Consider the following 21,050-nt stretch of genomic DNA (forward strand, 5'->3'; position numbering starts at 1 on the left):
AAAATAATGTGAAAAATTTGTGTAAGTCGGCTGAAATGAATAAATTTGACTCGTCAAATGCAAATATAATGGCTTTTCAAAATCTTACAAAATGTAACGAAGTCGGCTGCTGTATTTGATAAAGAGATTTTGTTTTGCAAGACCAATAAAAAAATATGTTAATGTCACTGATACACACAGTTGAAGGATAATTTGATGATATGAATGCATTTACTTTACTAACGTTGAATATAATAGCTTATAATAAATTAAATGGTTTCTTTCACATAGCATTTTTATTTTTTCCAGTAACAGTATATGACGCTCTTTTAAGATATCTCGTCTTTTAAGCGACTAAACAAACATGTATCCTGGTACAATCTGCCAAAGTGTTATTAGTGGTTATTATTTTACCGTAGTAAACAAAAATGGATTTTTATGACAACCTGCTTTTACCATTTACATGCCTTTCAATAGCTAAATAAAGGCAACAGTAGTATACCGCTGTTCGAAATTCATAAATCGATTGAGAAAATAATAAATTACGAGTTACGAACTAAAACTGAGGGAAACTCATCAAATATAAGAGGATAACTATGAACGTGCTGACTGCTTAACGTCTGCTGGCAAGTTAAATAGACTTTTAAAATGTAAACATCATAATGATTTATGAATATTTACCCTCTTGTGAACAAGACCACCACACCCAGCGAGATTTTTAACGTGTATGTTTACAAGGGCAGTCTGTAGGCAGATGTGTCACCCTTACCGGATATATAATTGTGACAACGGGAAAAGTTTTTTATGTACTTTTACATACTTTGTTGGTATTGGAGAAGCCATATTTTCAAATATTTTGTTTGACTAGGTGGATATCGACTTCACAATTTCTGAACTATTGCTGCGGTTAGCAAAATTACGATGATAAACAGTCCTGGTATCTATGATGAGTTTATTTACAACCACTAGGTCGATGAAACAGCTTTGGAGATTTTGTTTCCCCGAGGGTATTACCAGCCAAGTAGTCAGCACTTCTGTGTTGACATGAATTATCATTGATATATGGTCATAATTATAAATCAACTGTATACAAAACTTTGATAAAAGTACAGAAGACCCAACAAAAAAACTAAAGACTAAGCAACACGAACCCAACCAAAAACTGAAGGTGCTCTGGAAGAGTTTAGCAGATATTGCTCCACATGTGGCACCCTTCGTGCTGCTTATGCTATTTGTCAAGTTAATCCATGGCTCTAAAACATTTTAATCTATACCAACAGTAATACAGATGCATAACATGTATGAGGTGTTTTCCACTAACCGTTAGCGATCAAGACACGATAAAATGTTAACCCCTTGCAAGAAATAAATGATTGGGTGAATTGTTTCATTTGAAAACTCTGTTGAAAAAAAGTTTGCATTAACAGCCATGATGCATCTGGGTAATTTTCCGTATCTCTTAACAATTATATATAAATAAGTCAAACCATAATGTTCTTTAATTTAACCCGTTTCATCTTTTCTATAATTCATTTGATTTCCTGTTTAATCGTAGGTCAGTATTATATTAATGGCGTTTTAGTTTTAAACACTCAAAATGATATATCTTTACACATTACTAGTGTATCGTGTAGTGTTTTATTCAACGAACATGCACTTGAGAAACGCATACTTTATATCAAATATCGATGATTTGGCGTACCCTTTAATAAATATGTTATGCAATATTTACATTGATCTTTAACACATAAGGAATCATTGTTGATATATATTCAGATAAGTTGTGTGTCAATAAATTTGTTATGCCGAATTTTAAATTAGTACTTGAACATTACGTGGCTCATAATAAGGTGCAGTGTATTATCTGCTATCAAAATCTATCTCTTTATACCCGACCTGGTTTTCTTACTGCAATAGTCTTACTATAAACAGACGAATGTTATATAAAATGGTGTTGTTTGGTTGTTTTATCTTTTTTATGCCATTTTTTGTCCTTTTTCTGTGATATACTTACTTTGATTGTCGCTTAAGTATCTTTCCCCTTTTTTGCAGTTGGATAACAGAAATAGACTGTTTGGTGTACTAAAACACTGTTTACACCAATATTTAGGGGATTTACAGTGTGTACAGTCTGATCCAAAATAAATACGAACGAGTCTCAAGTATTACAGATAGGCGAGATAAGAAACTTTAAAATTGCAACGTGAAAAAAATTGTATATTTTTTCGTGTTTTAAATTGAATACTTTTTGTTAAATGTTTACCAATTTGAAAATAGAAGATAACTATGATCCTGTTGTTTTTAATGTATTGCAACAAATATAGTAAACGTGTCTTTATAAATTGATAGATCGACAAGAGTCACTCCTACGAATAAATTAACATCCAAATTCACATCACGGAATATAAATCATTGTTGATCTGTGATCAAAGTATATTTGGGTATTTATAGATTTTAACCCAATTTTCACCATAGACGGATTAAGGATGGCTGATTGATTTTGTATATATTTGTGTATTAATGTTATGTCATGTTGCACTTTTAATGCATTAAAAGAAGATTTAGTTATTAAAATAGATCACTCTCTTGTGAAAAAAAAAAGAAAAACCACAAAAATACTGAACTCCGAGGAAAATTCAATCAGAAAGTCTATAATCAAATGACAAAACACATCAAACGAATGGACAACAACTGTCATATTCCTGAGTTGGTACAGGCATTTTCAAATGTAGAAAATGGTTTATTGAACTTTGTTTTATAGCGCTAAACCTATCACTTGTACGACAGTCGCATCAATGACAGTCGCACCAATTTCCATTGTATTGACAATATTGTGTGAACAAAATGTCACAAATAGGGGTACAAAAACAATACGATCCTCACCAAAAACTAGAAGTGATTTCAGGTGCTCTGAAAGGGGAAGCAGATCCTCCTCCACATGTGGCAACTGTCTTGTTGCTCATGTTGTTATAAAGTCGGTAAATGAAGGTTAACATAAAGAGATAAGAATGTTTCAGTTTTTTGCTCCCTGTTTAAAAACAAACTTTTTTAGCAATCAAAATAGACTTGACCCTTACTTATAAAATAATATACGCAAGATTCATCATTGACGTGTTTAAGCATTGACACTTGTTGAACACGGTAAACAATGTGCAAAAAAGTAGTTTCAGAGAAACACTTCGGTTTCACGAAATGTAAAGTGTTATTTTCATCATCAACGAAGGAATTTAAACTTGAGTAATAAATTTCTTTAAGGTAGTCCAAAGCCTTGATTAACTACCAAATACATTATTTTTACCAAACGCTGTGAAAATAACCTCATTACTAGTTCCCACGAGGATCTTCTGAATAGGGGTAAAGTACTGTTTGATGTTTGAAAGAAAAACTATCTGTTAATAGAAACATTTTAGACAAAAGATATAATTTTTGAGTCTTTTGTAGATGAAATGCACGTCTGACGTATCAAATTACAAGCCTGGTACCTTGGATAACTATATAGATATAGGAAGATGTGGTGTGAGTACCAATGAGACAACTCTCCGTCCAAATAACAATTTATAAAAGTAAACCATTATAGGTCGATGTACGACCTTCAATACGGAGCCTTGGCTCACATCGAACAACAAGCTATAAAGGGCCCTAAAATTACTAGTGTAAAACCATTCAAACAAAAACCACCGGTCTAATTTATATAAAAAACGAGAAACGAGAAACACGTAAAAATTACATAAACAAACGACAACTTCTGTACATCAGATTCCTGACTTAGGACAGGGGCAAAAGTTTTCAGTAGTATGTCGAAATGTATTATTGTATTGTTCATTTGTGTATTTCACTGTCTGAATGTTCTTGCATTTATTTGTATTATAGTCCTGTCATGTAATGTTGTCCTTTAAGTATTATATTAGCCATTGCCCTAAAAGTGCGATGTTCGGCTAGCCATAAAAACAGGTTCAACCCATCATTTTTCTTTATATGTCCTGTACCATGTCAGGAAAATGGCAGTTGTTATCTTATAGTTCATTTCTGTGTGTGTTACATTGTCGTTTGGGATTTTTTTCCACTTAGTGTTTTTGTTGTTTCGTTGATTTCCTCTTATAGTTGATGTGTTTCCGTCAGTTATAGTTTGTAAGCCGAATTTGTTTCCCTCAATCGATGTATGACCTTCGAACAACTGTATACTAATGTTGCCTTTATTTGTCAACTGAATTCACCCAGAGAAAACTTTATGTATTCATGTTTAAATGACTTGACACACATTAAAAAATTTTAATATTTTTCAGGTGTTAAAATGTATTGGATGTGCATCAGGTCAACACAACTTTTAATTATACTTTGGCATATGTTGGACAGTTTGCCAAAATAATTATGCTATGTTGGAATTGACATTTGATTTTTTTTTATATGCATGAATGTGCATTTCATATGCATGTCCATTTTTATTTCATATATTTCTACCTTGTTGTTTTTTTTTATGTTTTTTTATGATTTTTTCTGTTTCTTTTTTTGTGTTTGTATTTTTTTCAGTTATTTCAACCTGGTACATGTATCAGAGATGATTGTTTAAAGCGGTTTATAACAGCAAAGTTCCAGCACCAATCGAAACAAATCTTATCACTTCCAAGAAAAAAATCAAGAGCAGAATAGTGTCATCTGTAATCACTACGGAGTAATATCAATTGGAAAGGAATTAACCATGTATCTGGTTTCTTTGATTTTGGATACCTCTACCTTTTTCTTGTCTTTTATCAATTGTATATCAATTATTATGTTTGACAGTTAAACCTATTTGATCATTTTTTTTATTAATAGGGGTTTCGATAAATTAAAGATATAGATATACAAAACAAACATGATAGCAGGTTAGTTTTGAACCAGGAGTAAATGTTATATGATTTGACCTGTTATAATAGAACATGACCTTTTTCTTAAAAAATAATATCTAAACATATATTTTGTAGGTAATGAAATGAAATTACTACATTCATGTAAGGGATATAAAGTTAAATAGTGATTTGTAAGTGTAAAGGTTCAAGTATGCAACACCCGCAAAGCTGGTTGCCATTTTGATTTAACTTCCACTCCCATTATAAAATGTCAACCGATATCCGGATTATCGCTGATTTGATACTCCCTTTAATAAATTGGTTTTACAATATTTGCATTTAACTTAGAAGATAAAATGAGCCATTTATAAAATCAAAAGACTAAGTGTGTATTGGGTTTCAAACTGTCATTTATTTGAAAAGATATGCTTTTTGTATTCTATTTACATATAGTGCAGTAAAAGCTCTGTACAAATTGTTATCCAAAATAAGTTTGTAACTTGTTTCTGTAAAATAAAGGTGACACGGTAGTATTTCCTGGCCCATAATGGATAATGATAGCCTTTTTAGAATTTTCCCCACTTTCTAACACTGCAGAAAATTCTACATTCACAGTAAACTGAAGTACTTTCATTTTACTATTTAGAAATGAATTTGAATATGTATCATGACCGTTTACTTTTTTTGCTATTTTTAAAAACCTAAGCCCACTAATACATTTAGGTCTTTTATGGTGCAGTGAATACAAAATTCTCAAAAAATTATCAAAAATTTATTTTCATCTTTATGTAAAATTATTTCATATTTTTCTACACCTCATTCATCCCTCAGTTTGTGAAAGTATGTTCAGTTGATACTGTATTTGTTGTCCAATCACACTGTTTAGATACATTAACCTATGTAGGGTACACAAAAGAGCAACCTAAATTCTGGAATGCAAATACTACCGTGCCACCTTAATGAAGACATAACAAACTTGAAACCAGTCATGACACCTATGATGCATAGACTTCTTACTTTGGAACATATTACAATAAAGAATACTAGTCTACACTCATTTATTTCCCAAAACAAATGAAACATTACATCCCTACCCCATCTGGTACATTTTCACTTTTTTTTCATCTTACCATTTTTACTTAAGGAGTGTCCAAAACCCAAATATATGATATTTCAAATCAACACAGAAGTCAAACATGGTGATTCAGGAGAAATTATTGGATTGCCAACTCTATTTATGGTAAATTTGACTGAAAGAAACAGTTTAAGCACCAAATCATGAAAAATGATATTAAAGTCCATTCCACATTTTACAGCATGCCTTATACTGCTTCAAACATTTCCAGATAATGAGGGCAGTACAACAAGAGTCTTTAGATTGCAAATAACTATTATTCCAAAATCTTTTTCACAATACATGTACTAGAATACATCTCAAATTTGACTGTTTGTCTATTTTTCATGTATGCATTAAGGCAAATTGTGTCCCCTTACATAATCAATTTGCGTTTATTATGCTTTTCACTGTCAGAAAATTTTAACAATTAATGGTATTTGCATGGAAAATGAATAAACCATTTAATCTTGCTGATATGTGACCCGCCATGACATTTACAGGCTTATGGAGGTAGAACGTCATTGTTAGAAAAATTATAAACATGATAAGTATGATCGTGATTCAATGAAATACGTATTGCAAAGAAGCGATAAACATTTTCCTTGGCTTCTTTTTGCGAACGCCGAATTATACATCATTTATAAGTTTTGAAGAAGTTTCAGTTTATTGTTTGAAGTGAAAAATATTTGAATCTACATTTTAAATTGATACAAAAAAAAAATTCTGCTCTATAGATTTCCTTTCATAAATGAAGTCTTAAATATATCTATAATAATAAATGCACCGTATTAAATGCATTTAAGAGAACACCTACTTATAAACTGTTACGTGTTGCATACTATGTAAAGAGACATGCATAATAAATCTAAAAAAAAAAGGAATTCGTAAAGCTTATTTTGACAAATTTGAAACATATTTAAACAAGTTTAAATTACATGTTCTAAAATAGAGCTACAAACAAAACAAAAATGCTGAGACTGCTCTAAAGGTTTTTTTTTCATAAATGAAGTCTGAAATATATCCATAATAAATTCACCGAATCAAATGCATATATGAGAACACCTCATGAACTGTTACGCGTCGCATACTATGCTTAGAGACATGCATAATAAATCTAAATTTAAAAAAAAAGGAATTTTTAAAGTTTATATTGACAAATTTTAAGCTAACTTCATTTCAACAAGTTTAAATTACATGTTCTAAAATAGAGATCAGAATTGTTTGTATTGTAGTAAATTTAAGTCTTTGATATTTTATTCAAATACGCTATTGAACATCACTAAGAGCCAATAGATACAATTTTGTGTTTTATAAATTAGTGCCTTCAATAAATAAAAGTCGTCATCGAACAGTCTCATTTCCATACCAGTTTTCGAAATGACTCGTTGCTTTTACAACAAAAAATGTCATAAAAACATGACTAGATCTTCTGATAAATATACAAAAAGCAAATTTTAGACAATGTACCCTCCTAAGCCTTGAAGTGGCTAGTCACATATTGTTAATGGCGTTTTTCTCACAATGACTTTCTACCTCCATAAGCCTGGATATGTCGTGGCTGGTCACATATAACATCATAAAAACATTCTTTGTCAAAAATAATGTCTAGTCAATGTAAAGAAACCCCTATTTCTATCTCTATTTCAGACCAATATGAGAGTTAAATGAATAAGTAAGGACCCCTTAACCACTTACTGGTTCCCCAAAAGCTGCTACTGGTGTCATGTTACATCAGAACTACAAATTAAACCCGAAGAAAACTAGTAAAGCTGTACTTGTATTGAAAAAAAATAAGAAATTATGCAATTTATTTATTTCGATGTACATGCAACCGAAGAATGTCGCGTCTCAAAATTCAGTGGTTGCACATGTGTCAGACACTGCGAAAAATTAAAGCGAGCATTTATAATTGAAAACGTATTGCAAGTTACATAAAAAATGAAGTTCTACTTGCTAGATAAATTTTTACATTATTACCCACAGATCAGGCCAACTTTGCTGAATCAGCAATTTTTACTGTCAGGGGTGGAATTTAAGGCTTGTTTTTATCATAGTTGCCCTTAATCGACTTTTTATTGATGAACTTATAAATTGCATAGGTAAAAAAAATCCTTTAATAATTTAGTGTAAAAATATATATCCCCCTTCAGGTGGCACGGTAGTATTTCCTGGCCTATAAGGCATACTGATAGCCTTTTTAGAATGTTCACCACTTTCTAAAACTGCAAAAAATTGTACATTTACAGTTAACTGAAGTACTTTCATTTTACTATTCAGAAATGAAATCGAATATGTATCATGACCGTTTACTTTTTTGCTATTTTTAAAAACCTAAGCCCACTAGTGCATTTAGGTCTTTTATGATGCAGTGAATACAAAATTTAATTTTTTTTTTCAAAAATTCATTTTCATCTGTATGTAAAATTATTTCATATTTTTCTACACCTCATTCATCTCTCAGTTTGGGAAAGTATGTTCAGTTGATACTGTATTTTTGTCCAATCACACTGTTTAGATACATTAACCTAAGTAGGGTACACAAAAGAGCAACCTAAATTCTGGAATGCAAATACTACCGTGCCACCTAAAACTTGTTTCTCATTTGTAAGCACGTATACAAGAGTGTATATGTTCCGGACCATATAAGTACTTGGACCATACGAGTATGGTCATGACCCTATGTTTATAAACTGATGTGGTCCGATCATACGCGTATGATCCAGGTAAATTAAGTGATGATTGTTGACGTTGAAAAGGTGTCGCATGATTATGAATTCCTTAAAATGAAATGTTGACGTATCCAATCATATAATAATCAATGTTACATAATTAATCAAACAAAGTGAATTTTACTCAAAAGTAAAATTGATTGTGTTTGTTAAACTGAGATTTTTTGAACATTTCAAATTGGTTTTAGTTTTAGATATTTTATATGCTGTTTTGCTCTTACTAATACGATCTTGAACTATCATAAAGATCGTTTATATTTAGATGCAAGATAACATGATCATTTAAATGAAAATAAGTAGAAATTAAAAGAAATTTGTTTCTGGAATGATAATTTGAACACCACATTAAAAGAGATAAAAATTGATACATGTCTCAAACGCCTGTGGTTTCACTTACGGGCGAAAAGTCGAAAACCAGGAGAAAGGTAGGTTAAATTGGTGCTAGCGTTGATAAAATCACAAATACGCCAGAATTCAGACAATATTTGTAAAAGATAAAGAAATTTAATTAGTAACTTGTGACGGTTTTGGTTCAGAAAATGAGCTGTATGTTACTGCCAAAGGTAGAATTTATTCGAAAAATACCTAAATGGCCTGAATTATAAGATGGTCATGCCCGTTAATAACTAATATGGTAATGCCCGTTAATAACTAATATGGTAATGCCCGTTAATAACTAAGCGAGTATAATAAATAGTTCGACCATTCGCGTTTCGGCAGACCACATGAATATAAGCATATAGTCATAACCATACGCGTATTAGCCTGCTCTTTTTAAAATCTACATAGGTGTCTTTTACGTGCAAGAGATGTGGCTTTCTCTTAACACGGGTCAGCCATTTATCGTTCCCTTCCAACGGACTATCATCATTCTTGCCAATGGTGTCAAAGGAGAGCCGAAAATTCAATCCGAAAGTGAAAAAGTTCCTAACATTATTTTGTAATATTCATATACACTTACACATGCCTACATTGCTTGCTAAATTTAGCAAGTGACCGATCGCGAACAACACATTAATTCACGAATTCGCGAAGCGTATGAGTCTATTGTCGATGTAATTCCGTCTCAAGATAATTTTGTTCTCTTAAATAAGTAATGGGGTTAAAGCTTCTTCCAAATAGGTCAAAATTGTTACTTTATCTTGCAATATTTTCAATGATAATTATTTGAGATTTTTTTTTAAATATAATTTTGATGACATTTTGGAAAATATGAAAACTTACCTAAATACAAAGGCAGGATTCACCGTTTTTGGAAAGTCCATATGTTGCCGACTATTGGATTGTTCTGATATTCTTAATGCACAAGTACACACTCCATCTTAGTGATTGTTAGCCACTATTACAACCCCATTATACAATCAACCGATATCGGGAATGTCGCTGATTTGGTGTAGTCTTTCATTTTTCTTTTTATATTTTGTCAACTTCTTAATGTTGGTAATGTTTCAAATGCACGAAGGCATGATTCACCGATTTAGTCCTTATGTTGCCGATTCTTCTGATGAACTAAAATATACCACTACACATAACTCCTTGGTGATTTTTAGTTATTATTATACCCCTATCATACACAACGATATGCAGCTGTGGCTAATTAAGGTGTAGTCTTAAATAAATAAGTTACATGATATGTACATTATATTTGCGACATAAAAGGAAGCATTGTTAAAATCAGAATTTTTAATTTGTTTGCAAACTATCACATAACTTTAAAACAAATATGTGCTTATTTGTATATAAATAATTTGTTGTTGCATTCATGTAAGAAACATGTTTTGTTGTGGCAATTAATCAATAATTCAAAATACAACAGAGTTGAAATTAAAATGATTTTTACCATGACGCTACATCCATGTTAAATATAAGAGTGGCTGTTGGTTGATAATAACACTACAGGGACATAACTCCGGAAAAATCAGCTGTACGTTTTGATCACATTTTAGTGCTTAGCCAATATTAAGCTTCCGAATGATCAACATCAGTAGTTGTCAAACTGCTTTATAGCCAATAAAGTATTTCCGATTCAGGGTGTGATTTATTTTTTTGAAATTTTATAGGTCAAAGTATATCTTTTGTCATATTTTATGTCAATTAAACAAGCAAAATTATTGAAGTCAAAGTGCTTGGTACGTACAACATAAATAGGGGAGGTCTTCCTTTCAGTATTCCTTTTCTCATTTAATTCTTAATTCTCGTTCTTAATTCTTAATTTTCATTCTTAATTCTCATTCTTAATTCTTAATATTCATTCTTAATTCTTAATTCTCATTCTACATTCTTAATTCTCATCCTTAATTCTTAATTCTCATTCTAATTTCTTCGCATTCATCGTGCTCTGGATCCGTTAAATTTTACAAAAATCTGAAACAAAACTTTGCCAAAACCATCCTCGGGGTATCTGGTTTAAAAAGTGTCTAATTATTCTGCCTTCCGAGCAACATGGACGACATGGTTGAAGATAGAACATAATGGTAAAATACCAGATTTGTCTATCTTTACTTTAATTCCTACGTTATTTGGATTAAGTATACTAGTATGGCATTATGTTTTCAATTTACTGTAACAGTATGTACTATCAACTACAAACTATCAAACACGTTTTATTGGCGGCTACAAATGTCTTATTTGCAGTCAACTGTAATGAAATGTGTGGCATCTTTGTCATATGTGTTTGTTTGATACTTTTAGTCAGATGTGTTTTATGTTCGTTAAGTATGTTAACACAGTTTGGGCTGCTAAATACATTTTTTTTTCAGTTTATTTGTAAGATTCAAGTTTAAAGCACCTAAACGTACACGATTTATTTGTTTAACAATTTGATTCCGAAGATATACCGACATAGCTAGATAATACAATTAATCATCTAAATTCTAACACAAGTCTATATTAATAGTCTTGTAATTGTTTTATGATACACCTAATACCATAATTTAAAAAAAAACTGAATCTTGAACTACATTTTGTATATCGAAATTATTGAAATTTGCCAGTGACGTCACTTGTGTGGCTTCGATCTAGCTATCTTGTCGTGTGATAGACAATGCATGGTTCTGTTGTGATGTTTTTTTTTATGTGCTGTCCTAGGTTGTTTTACGTGTTCATTTTTATTATGTGGGTATTGGTGACATGAACATCAATTATATGGTATTTTTTTTTATAAATTTACTGTTTGAAAAAGTATGAATTATTCTAAACACTAAGGACTTTCTTATTCTAGGCATAGATAACCTTAGCCGTATTTTGGACATTTTTTTTGGAATTTTGGGTCATCAATGCTCTTTACCTTTATACTTGATTGGATTTTTGAATATTTCGATCTGAACTTCACTGACGAGTCTTATAAGATGTAACACACGTTTGGCGTATTAAATTATAAGCCTGGTACGTTTGATAATTATTAGAATGTCGAAATGTATTATTGTATTGTATATTTGTGTATTTCTCTGTCCCTAATGTTCTTGTATTATTTGTACTGTAGACCTGTCAGGTAATGTTGTCATTTAAGTGTTATATTTAACATTGCTATAATAGCCCCAGGTTTGGTTAGCCACAAAACCATGTTAACCCTCTGTTTTCTTAAAAAGTCCTGTATCAAGTCCGGAAAATGGCAGTTGTTGTTGGATTGTTTTCCTTTTATAGGTGATGTGTTTCTCTCGGTTTTAGTTTGTAACCCGGATTTGTTTTCTCTAAATCGATTTAGGACTTTCGAACAGCGGTATACTACTGTTGCCTTTATTTGTCAACTGAATTTACCCAGAGAATTTTTTTTTCAGGTCATATACTCCTTAGAAAGACCATCATAAATCGTCAGTTTCAAGGAAAATCTCAATTACCTCAATGAAACATGAACATTCCAGTTAGCTTTAGAAACTGGACTTAAGTCGACTTTCGGGACATTTATCTTATTAATATGCATGGCCTCAAAGTTTTATTTAAAGTCGATATTTAATAAACTACATAATCAATCACTAATAAGCTTCTTAAATCGACTGAATAACAAAATTCAGTCGAACCTGCTTAAGAGACCACCTGTATTTAGCAAAAATATGTGTTAAAAAACCACCGACTTTAGATCCCTCTGTAGTACATTTCATATAAATGAACCTGTATTAAAAGACCACCTGTCTTAAGAGAATTTTTTTTGCTATCCCTCTTAAAACAGGTTTGACTGTATATATCCGCATACAAAAGTCATCAAAATAACACACAATTTTAAACATGCAGTTCATGGAAAGACAAGATAGATGACACTTTTGTAACATTTTTTGGTACGCATTATCATTTAGATCTTTAACGATGAATCTAGGAACTCTTTTTTTTATTTTTTGCCTTTATTTAATTTTGTTTTTGCTACAGTTTTGTAAAATTACTGGACAGTAGTTAACATTCGAAAGACGGAATGAATAGTATATTGTTCATCTTCCTACGCTGTTTAAATAGTTACCCATTCTTTTAACATGTTTTATTTAATTGTTTTTATACCTTCTTATACATTTATAGATCTACGAGATATGATTTTTGAAGTTTAAATCCGAATCTATATAATTATTCTAAAGATGTTGACCATTTTCTTCACAAGAAATTTTGATTTCATTTAAATTGAATGTCAAATTCGGTGTATTTGGGTTTTTTGTCCAGTGGCTATTGCCTGGCATTTTTCAGGAATAGCCTTCATCAAAATTAAAAAAAAAAGTGTATTGGATTAAGCTTTAAGTTTTTAAACTTTTAACTACTTTATATATATCTTAATTACTTCATGATACAGAATTTTCATATTTAATATGTAATTTATGATTCAAAGAGACGGACCAAGAATTGACCTTTGTGGTACATGTACACATTTAAACATACTATACAATTCACTGTAAGAATTGCCAATTTCAAAACGTTGTTTTCTGTTTTCTAAATACCTTTGTAAAGCGTAAGAACAAATTTTGACAAACCATATGCATTCAATTTTAGTAAACATAAAATGTGCGAAACAATCAAATACTGCATGTACTAGTTAATCAATGAGATTTGAAGCAATAAATTTGTTGTCCCTTATGGCTTGCCTTGAACGGAAATACACCACTAAAATTTCCCAAAAACACTTTTTGATTCAACACCTATATCCCAATAGTTTTCTTCCTCAAAGACTGGACCTCACGCAGCTTCAGAGAAAAATGTCCTCAATAAGTCAAATAATTATCAATGGCCGATTCAATGGTACCAAGATTATAATTTTATACGTCAGACGCGCGTTTCGTCTACATAAGACTCATCAGTGACGCTCAGATTCAAAAAGTTATAAAGCCAAACAAATACAAAGTTGACGAGCATTGAGGACCCAAAATTCCAAAAAAGTTGTGCTAAATATGGCATAGGAAATCTATTCCTGAGATAAGAAAATCCTTACTTTTTCGAAAATTCAAAGTTTTGAAACAGGAAATTTATAAAAATGACCATATAATTGATATTCATGTCAACACCGAAGTGCTGACTTCTGGGCTAGTGATACCCTCGGGGACGAAACGTCCCTCAGCAGTGGCAACGATCCAGTGGTGTAAATATTTATATTTTTATAAATGTAAAACAATAATTGCAAAACGCATTTAACTTATGAATAACTCCATTCAGGGTATACATTTAGCCTCTGTCATTGTGTTAATTTTGCTACTCTGAACAGACTATGCATAGGAACTATTTTGTTTTAAAATATGTATTACTTTCCAGTTTGTTCTTTTTTACCAGGCCCGATTAGGTGATGATGTTTCATCTTACAAAATCTATCTAAATTATTTTTGCAATAAATTCCGTTCAATCCGGTGCTTGGTGCCGTCTTAAACGTGCAGTGTGGTGACTTTTTTCGTGTTGAATACCTCACACATGTTGTCTTTACTCGTTTAATAGTAGTAGTAATTATAATAATCAAATATATATATTGAACACAAGCGACCTCTCGCATAATTCAAAGGTGAAAAACGCAAGGAGACACTTTAGTCAAAGAACATAAATTAACGAAATAGACCATCTATAACACATGTTACTTTCTTACGATTTCATATAACAGGCAAAGTGATTAAGGAACATTTCAACATTTTGAATTTCTAAACGAAGATGGGGTACATGTATCTATAATCACTAAATCTAGTTCAAGATTTCAACTGTCAACCTTATAATGGTCTTTTGAAAATTATGTTGAGGAGGATGGACAGAGACAGTGTAAACCAACAAATATATGTATGGGAAAAGGAAAAAATGAAATACATGAAATAAGAGCATTTAAATTTCGTTAATTTATCAGAATCTAAAATTTAATAAAAAAAAAACCTTTAAATTATCAAATGTACAATTTTACCTATTAAGAAATTAAATTGAAATGTAAAGATAAAGATACTCGATATCTTGTTTTCATTATTGTATGTTTTTGATCCAGTTTAAGATAATTATTATCTCGGCATTTAAATTATTTCAATGATATGTGTTACATTTGATTTGCATTTCATTATATCCTCGGGTAGTAAGGTCGTCATATCGAGGAGCGTTTAGTACAGTGATTTGGTCATAGTTTGGATAAGTTTGACATGGTTAATTTATGTTACTTTCCGAAACTATTGCCTCAGTTCTATTTACACGAGCAGATGAAAAGCAAATAAGATGTTTGAATCTGTAATGGAGGTCAAACGATCTACATTGGAATTGTTGTTTCACGAAATTAATGCAGAATAAGCAAGATATCGGAATGGCTATGGTTTTGTTAAGCGATTGACATGGTTCAGTTAAGAGTCTAGAAATTCGTCATGGTTTAGGTCAAGTTTGTCATGATTTAGATCGAAATAAATATATATGTGTTTCACTTTAATACTGAAAGTTTGCTTGATAGCGTCTGTTATTGAACGATGTTACACTATATATGCCAAAGAAGAAAAAAAAGCTTGTTTAACAAAATGTAGTGGGTGTAATTGTCAAAGCGTAAATTAAACATGTTACTTATCGTAAGTGACGTAATTTTCATAATTTACTGCGTTGAGGCCTGGACTGAGTCGGGTGTGTCTATTCTGTGTTGGTCATTCATTATGTATTCGTGTTTGTTTTATGTAATGAGTTAATACTTCAGTTTCATTATGTATATCTGTTATATTCATTTGATAAAATTTACTTTTTGCAATAGCATTAATTGTTCTAAATAATAAGCATGTTCTTATCCCAAGCATAAAAACTTAGCCGTATTTGACATAACCTTTTTCAACTTTTGATCTTCAGTGCTGTACAACTTTGTACTTTTTTTCGCTTTCGATATTTTATATCTGAGCGTCACTGGTGAGTCTTGTGTGGACGAGGCGCGTTCTTGGCGTATTAAATTTTAAACAAGTTGCTTTTTGTTATTCATTAATCATGTGTTTCTTTGTCTAATACGTTTTCCTATTTATTTGTATTGTAGTCCTGTAATATTATGTTGTCATTTCTATGTTATATTTAACATTGCCATTAAAGTGCGAGGTTTGGCATGCCACAAAATCAGGTTCAACCCATCATTTTTTCCTTTAAAAATGTCCTGTACCAAGTCAGGAATATGGCCATTGTTATATTATAGTTCGTTTCTGTGTGTACTTCAAAATTGCAAAAAATAGCGGCTAGTCAAAAAGAAACTCTTGTTTTTACATTTTTTCCTAGAAAACTATACATTTGTTTGTTTTTCTTTATTTTAAATTTTGAACCAGTTTATGATGAATAATAGAAGATATGGGGTTATAGGTCCATGATACAGTAACCCAGCTACAAAACTAACCAAAAGATATTAAGATGACATCATAATTCTTCAACCATTTATCGAATCGTTACTTATCCGATTTGAAATATCTGTAGCGTTTTAGAAAGCCCTGACAGGCCTTTACGTGATGAATCTAGTGTTAAAACATACATTTAGATCAATTATTTCGTACTTTCAAAAAGTTAACAAACGCAGTTTGTCCTGTCATCCTTTATTCTACAATAGACATACTCGCATATATAACAGTGCATGAAAATGAACAAAATGAATTCGCACTTTATGGCAGTAATATTGTATATAAAAAGTAAAATCACAAAAATACTGAACTCAGAGGAAAATCAAATAAAATGCATCGTGTATAGTATCACTTAATTCTTTCAAATATTTTACTTTTTATGTAATGATTTAGTATGGTGTGTCCTAGAATTGAAAATATGTCTGAATTGTACAGCTCACAATATCGGCAGGAGAATTCCATCCTGAAATTTTAGAGGAAGCTTTCTTGGAATCATGATTTTTTATAATTTGTTATTGGTTTGAAACTAGGTCCCACTAAATCAACTTGATTTTATTGTTTAAAACCGATCTGTTAAATCTTACATGTCTGTCATGGTTAAGGCGAAGAAGATGTTAAGGAGCCCGCAATCATGTTTAAACTCTGCAATATTTTGTATGTACTGTCTCAAGTTAAGTTTCTGTAATGCCGTGAATATTGTTTGTAACTATATATCATATTTTGCTATTTATTTTGAACAGAAATTAGGCTGGTGGTTTCTTATTGCATTCCTATACATTGAATTTTGTCGCAGCCTTTTATAACTAGCTAAGAAGTATGGATTTGCTCATTGTTGAATGTTGAAGGTCTCTTGGTGACATATAGTTGCTAACATCTACATCATTTGATCTTAGGTGGATAGTTGTCTCATTGGCAATCATATTGCATCTACTTATAACATATTACTACTTTGTATGTGCGTTGTTAAGCCCTTTTGTTGTTGTTAATTTTGATAGTAACTCTTCATTATACACGACAAGAATTACATAACTGAACCATGTCTAATATGAACTAAACCATGACAAGAATTAACCAAACCATGACACAGATATTTCAGTAATTTTGAATTGAGTGCAAAAGTAGGTATTTTTTAGAATAATTGACGGCAGTAGAAAAGTGTGAAGTAAAAAACAGACAGAAAGATAATAACGTTTTTAATGCACGTTAAACCAATTAGTAACTTTTAAATTTTGACATTCGCAAGCTTTGTTCTGTGTTAAATCATTAACTTTATGATACAACTTGTGATGTACTAACATATTTCCTTTATACAAAGGTACTTACCAGCTTGAATTATTGATCAGAAGTGCCTTTAACAAAATATCCGAATGTTTACATTTTTGCATTGATTGTCATCAAAAACACTTAACACCGTCATGTCAATCTTATCCAAACTATGACAAAATCACTGTACTAAACGCGCCGCGATATGACGACCTTACTACCCGTGATATCACCCTAAACGGAGTTTATGTGACGTATTGTTATTGTACGTTTCTTTTTTTTTCTTATTATTCTTCCACTTTATTTTATCCAGACCTTTTCTCAGAATTGTATGGACCAATCTAAAATTGTATGGTATTATACAATATGTTAACCAGTATGCGCAGATGTGATAATAAGGGTTTGTATATTGAAGATTGCTACCGTTGTCATGGCAACAGAAAAATGCAAAGAATGATTAAATTGTTCCAAACTTTATGAAAATTAACAGAAATGTTTAACGGTCATCTTCGTACTCTATTTGGCCTTTTAAACTTTTTTTGCTTCGAGCGTCACCGATGAGTCTTATGTATACGAAACGCGCGTCTGGTGTAAATATAAAATTTTAATCGTGGTATCTATGATGAGTTTATTTGCAACCACTTGGTCGATGCCACTGCTGGAGGAGATTTATTTCCCCGAGGGTATCACCAACCCAGTAGTCAGCACTTCCGTGCTGACTTGAGTTACATCGATATGTTCATAATTATAAATTAACTGTTAACAAAACTTTGAATTTTTGAAAAAAGTAAGACTTTTCTAACTCAGGAATAGATTACCTTAGCTGTATTTGGTAAAACTTTTAGGAATTTTTGGTCCTCAATGCTCTTCAACTTCGTACTTTATTTGGCCTTTTAAACATTTTTCGATTCGAGCGTCACTGATGAGTCTTATGTAGACTACACGCACGTCTGGCGTAAATATAAGATTTTTAATCCTGGTATATATGATGAGTTTATTGGCATGTGCAAAGTTGCCCTTTGACTTTGGAATTTTGGAAATGACTGCCATTACAATGGAAACATAAAAAAATTATAAAGCTCCAAGCTACAAGAAACTTTATATTAATGTTATGTGGCAAGTGAAGATGACGGTTTTGACTTTGGACTTACCAAAATGGTCGCCGTTGCTACGGAAACATAAAAATGTGTAAAAATACAAAAAAATAGTCATTTTTTCTATTTGTTTACAGAACATAGTGTAGCCATACATATATGCATTCAATGTGTAAATTTTTCGATATGGTTGCCACTTTGTGGCAATGGGGGAGGGTGACATCCGCTATTGCTTGCAATGGCAAATCTAGTTATATTGTATAATTCTGCTAAATAACGTTTGCAATTCCTTATCGAAAAATTTACCTTAATTAGTTTTTAATCTGGTTGTTTCGGCTCTCTTGTGATATGTTTGCTCTCAAACATTTGTCTATTTTTTTCCATTTAATTTTGCGCCAAAATATTATATATTTTCATCAAAGATGCTCGAGTTTGATTATGTTGTCAAAATATAAGAATGAAAGTAGAAAAACCAAAAGAAAAACATCATTTATTGAAACGTCCTTGAGATCTACTAAGACTTTTAACCATTGCTCATCAAACTTCATGTCAGCTATATATCATATTATGCTGAATTGCATTGCATGAGCTACAACAACGTTTCCCACATTTAACTTTTCGTCAACAGAAGAACTGGTTCATAAAGGCAACAGTAGTATACAGCTGTTTGAAATTCATAAATCAATTGAGAGAAAAACAAATCCGGGTTACAAACTAAAACTGACGGAAATACATCAAATATAAGAGGAGTGTTCATAAAATCAACATATATTAGTTTTTTTTTTTTTTTTTCTTTTAATGCATTTTCATATTTGACGACCACACAAATTCGAAAAGATAATACTTAAAAGTACATGGAGTATAATTCAAACATAAAGCTCAAACCTAAAATTTCAAAACAATTTGTCATAAATATTATCATCTTGTACTTTAAGACAATTTTATCAATGTAGGAACATATTATTGACAAATTAGGTTGTATAAAAGTGGAATTTATTTATCACGTAAATTTCTTTGCATTGTTGAATTGAAATCTCATTTATCTACACCTACGTTTTGTTGAATATTAAATACATTGAATTCATTCAGTAGAAACTAAAATAAATACTTTCAAATTTCAAATTGACAATTTCAACTGTGAAGAAATTAAATAGTAATGTAATGAAAAAGGTACAAGATATTTTGTTTTGATTATCATATGTTTTTGATGCAGATAAAGATCCTTTTCCGCGTTGGAATTATTTAAATGATATGTTTTCGCTATTGATTGCCATTTCATTATATTGGTATAATTATGCTAGATAAAAGTTGCAATTCCTTCCGGAAAAATTACTTTAATCCGTTTTAAAACTGTTTGAACTAGCTCCCTTGTGAAATGTTTTTGTCTCAAACATTTTGTTTTTTTCGTTTTCAATTTTACGCTAAACTAAAAATTTAAGCATTTCATCAAAGATGCCAAAGTCGATGAAATGATTTAATTGCATGATGTATTTTCCCTTTTGATTGACATTTCATTAAATTGTATAATTCTGCTAGATACCAGTTGTAATTCCTTCTGGACAAAATACTTCAATCAGTTTTTAAACTGTTTGATGAACTAACTCCCTTGGAAATGTTTTTGTCTCAAACTTTTAGTTTTTTTTCTATTTCAATTTTGCGCCAAAATAAAATATTATTAAACATGTTATCAAAGATGCCCAAGAGGATAATTTTGTCAAAATATTAGAAGGGAAGTAAAAATACCAAAAGAAAACACCATTTATTGAAACTCCTTTGTGTTTTACCAAGACTTTTAACCATTACTCATCAAACTCCATGTATGTCAAACTATCAATTTAAGTCTTCCTGCCATTATTTCAATACTATATAAACAGATTTGGTGTAAATAACTTAAATGTGAAGACAAACTAAAATAAACAAAATACGCGATTATTGTATTTGCCAGATCGATATTTAATGGGTTCCACGGAAAGTATCTGTGTCTTTGTAACAACATCAAGTTTTACAAAATGACTAACCAAAACAAAAACTAAACCATTAGAAAAACATTAGTTATAATCATTCGTGTATAGCATATTCACACAGTAGGTAACTTGTTGAAGTTACAGTTGTGTGTAACTGTGCATGTCGAAGTAATGTTAAATCACTAAACGTTTAACGTGCTCAAATTTTAACAATGAGCTGCAATCAATGTGCATTTGCTTGCATTAGGAAAATTATTCGGTAAACGTAATAAAAAACTATCTATTAAAAATTTCTCATATTCGTGA

At 31.1% G+C, this 21,050-nt stretch overlaps 1 protein-coding gene across 1 annotated transcript in view; it reads right to left on the reverse strand.

Moving 5' to 3' along the window:
* LOC143080110 (hemocyte protein-glutamine gamma-glutamyltransferase-like) overlaps positions 1-10,172 on the reverse strand; it is a 34,329-nt gene extending 24,157 nt beyond the window's left edge. The window contains exon 1 of the mRNA XM_076255792.1: positions 9,876-10,172. The gene's annotated coding sequence lies outside the window, so the exon portion shown is untranslated. The remainder of the gene's footprint in view (positions 1-9,875) is intronic.
* Positions 10,173-21,050: the final 10,878 nt, after the last annotated feature.

The sequence above is a fragment of the Mytilus galloprovincialis genome, chromosome 6 (genome assembly GCF_965363235.1).
Source record: "Mytilus galloprovincialis chromosome 6, xbMytGall1.hap1.1, whole genome shotgun sequence".
NCBI classification, from domain to species: domain Eukaryota; kingdom Metazoa; phylum Mollusca; class Bivalvia; order Mytilida; family Mytilidae; genus Mytilus; species Mytilus galloprovincialis.